General features: G+C 46.2%; 1 pseudogene; it reads right to left on the minus strand.

Moving 5' to 3' along the window:
* Positions 1 to 512: 512 nt before the first annotated feature.
* LOC102258575 lies at positions 513 to 2,009 on the minus strand (annotated as a pseudogene).
* Between the last annotated feature and the right edge of the window lie 1,507 nt (positions 2,010 to 3,516).

Genomic DNA, 3,516 nt, shown 5'->3' on the forward strand with positions numbered 1-3,516 from the left:
GCTCCCAAGAAGAAAACGAAGGAACAAATGATTGACCTACAGAACATCCTAACCACAAATCACCTTCCATGAAGTCCTCGGCTGTCCCCACGATAGAGGAGTTGGAAGATGAACAGGAGAGAGAGCAAAGGAAATGATAAAGGAAGCGTTTGCTGGTGATGATGTCACCAGAGATTTCTTGAAAGAGGAGAAACTGTGGAGGCGAGTAAGCCAAAGGACGTGGACCTGACTCTGCCTGGTGGGGCCAGGGGGCGGTGTGGGCCTGAAGCCCAGTGCCAAGAAGAGACGCCGGTTTCTCATTGAAGCACCTGAAGGTCCTCCAAGAAAAGACAAGAATTTACCAAATGTGATTATCAATGAGAAGCGAAACATCCATGCAGCAGCTCACCAGGTGCGGGTGCTTCCATATCCATTTACCCACCATCAGCAATTTGAGAGGACCATCCAGACCCCTCTAGGATCTACATGGAACACCCAGAGAGCCTCCCAAAAGCTGACTACACCCAAGGTTGTCACCAAGCCAGGGTGGGTCCCTCTCTCTGGACAGACAAAATAGTCCCCGCTGAACCCACGTTTTGCTTCCTGCACTGATGGTTGTCCTTGTTGAGTTTCTGAGACAGTGCCCTCAGTTCGGAAGCACCTCCTGGGTACTAGAATCTTTTGTTTCTTGTCTCCCCACTGGCTTGGCATCCTGGTTGAGCCCTGACTTTTTCCTAAGCGATCGCCTTTCCTCAAATTCTTTCAACAAAATTTCTTCCTCACTTTCAGAAGCCTCGTTGGCCATTGGCTCTGGAAGTTGTTCAGGGTCCTTCTGGATTTCAGCCTCTTTTGCGTCACCAGAGTGATTCCTGACCATCCAGGGGTTCGGTCCATCTGCAGTCATGTGTGCCTCATTCACCGCATCAGGGACAAGGAGATCACCCTCTTCTTCCTCATCTCCCTCCTCTTCCTCACTCTCAAAGGCCACCTGGACTTTCTGCATTAGTTCTTTGTTCCTGGCCAACTGATCCTGCATAGCCTGGCAAGCCTCCAGGTCATATTTGGCCATAATTGCCTTTGACTTTGCCCATTTTCCACTGTTCTGGTGCTTAAGGCTCATTCACTCCATCATTCTGGCCTTTTCGAGTTTTTTCCAGTTCCTCCAGCGCAGCAGCAGGATTGGTCTTCCGCAGCTTCTCAAACTCTTTTAGGGCTTTCTTGGCCGTTCCTTTCTTCAGAACTCTGTGATACTTTTTGCTTTTGATTTTCTTCTCTCTTCGAGCCCTGGCCTCATAGTAAGACTGCAGGGCCCGGGCCCTCTGAAGCTCTGCTCGGCGCATCTTAGCCTCTTCCAGGCTCATGGCTTTGAGAGAGGCCTTTTCCACAAGAGTCAGTAAAGGGTCTGTCACTGGCTGCTTGTTCTTACAAAGGAGGTTAAAAATCTCCTGCTCCAGGGGTGTTCTTGCCTTCCAGCCAATTGAGCACATGCTCAATGGGAGCGACGGCTGACTGCTCCTTCATCAGGGGGGAAACCAGCTGTTCTGCTTGTCGGTTCTTCTGAACGATGGGGTCCCATATGGAGAGTGTCTGTGAGGTTTTATTGAATGCCACTTCTCTGTGGATCCCCTCAACCTCTTCTTTGTTAAGGGGTAGCTCCACAGTCTTCTTTGATTTGACTCTATTCAGTTGCTTTTTCACAGTGGCCAATGAGGATGAAGTTTTAAAGGGCTCAAGCAGAACTGAAAGGACTAGCCTTTCTCCTGATCCTTCAGAACTGACCATGAATTCTGACACCTTCAGACTAGCCTCAGATCTCTCAGCCAATTTCTGCCTATTCTTTCCATCAAGGGACCTGATTGCTTCCAGAAGCTTTTGATGCTTTCACTCTCCACTACCAGCCCCCTCATCTTCACTGGTGCTTGAGGGGTAATCATTTGGCAAATCTTCTAGTTCTTCCTGTTCCCTTAGAGCCAGAAGGCTCTTCGCAGCCCGAACCCCGCTCATCTCAGCCATCTGTCCCTCACATGGACCAGGAGCAGAAGCTAAAAGCTTGTCGTTGTTTTTTAATTGATTCTTGTAGAAAAAAAGAGGGAGGGAGGGAGGGAGGGGGAGAGAGAGAGAGAGAGAGAGAGAAACATCGATTTGTTGTTCCACTTATTCATGCATTCATTGGTTGATTCTTGTATGTGCCCTGACCTGAGATTGAACCTGCAAAGAATAGATGAAACAAGAATGATGAAATTATCATGCTGATAATTCTGCAACTGTGTTTATGAGTACCTGGGGTTCATTATATTATTTTCTGTATTTTTAAGTTAGAAATTTTTTATCGAAAAAAGTTTGTTTTAAGGAAAAAATCTATTATCTTTCAGCACATTCTTAGTTATAATCAGGCATGATCTTAGAAACTCAGTCTTCACTCAACCCAGAGTGATGAAACTAATCCACCCTTGCCCAGAGGAAAAGACACAGGACTGCCAACTTGATTAGTAGATAAGGGGATAATCCAGGGTTTCAAACAGTGTTGTTTCGGTGGAAAGTGTTTATGGGTGACTTTCTATGCTGAGTCAGGACATATTAGAGTTTAACTCTGGCAGTTTGTCCCCATTCTAACCAGAAATGCTACTGAATGTGGGTTTTAGCCAATTTTCCTACTATACATATTGGCTTCAACAATTTATATTTTCTCTCTGGCTGTGGGGTGGCTCAGTGGAATACCTTTTGTTAATACCATCAAGCAGTGGTTAGATGCCTGGTATGTAAGGGAGAAGAGCAAGCTGAAGAATGAAGGTAAACCCAAATACATACCCACAGCCCTTTGGAAAAGTCTGGGAGGCTTACAAATTCGAGACATTTAAAGTTTTCTCTGTCTAACCATAAGCTGACTACTAAGATAACTTAGAGCAGCGGTTCTCAACCTGTGGGTCTCGACCCCTTTGGCGGTTGAATGACCCTTTCACAGGGGTCGCCTAAGACCATCCTGCATATCAGATATGTACATTACGATTCATAACAGTAGCAACATTACAGTTATGAAGTAGCAACGAAAATAATTTTATGGTTGGGTCACAACATGAGGAGCTGTATTTAAAGGGCCAGAAGGTTGAGAACCACTGACTTAGAGGAAATGTCAGGCAGACACTAAGATTGTTTCTGTGCCTTGGATATTGTGAATGAGCATGGGAATGCAGGGATCTCATTAAGATCCTGTTTTCATTTTCTTCAGATCATATGGTAGTTCTATTTTTAATTCTTTGAGAAACCATAATACTGTTTTCCATAGTGGCTGCACCAATTTACTTTCCCACCAAAAGTGTACAAGGGTTCGCTTTTTTCTACATCTTCCGTGACACTTGCTATTTCTTACCTATATATAAAAAGCCAGTGACCAGAACACCATAATGACCGGAATGACCAGTCTGTATAACGCCCACTGAGGCCAATGAACCGGCCCAAATGGGGGTGGGGCCAGCGGCCAACTTCCTGCAGCCCCTCCCCCTGGCTGGCCCTGGCCCCCATGGACCCCCACCCCCCCAT

Source organism: Myotis brandtii, unplaced genomic scaffold, assembly GCF_000412655.1.
Source record: "Myotis brandtii unplaced genomic scaffold, ASM41265v1 scaffold133, whole genome shotgun sequence".
NCBI classification, from domain to species: domain Eukaryota; kingdom Metazoa; phylum Chordata; class Mammalia; order Chiroptera; family Vespertilionidae; genus Myotis; species Myotis brandtii.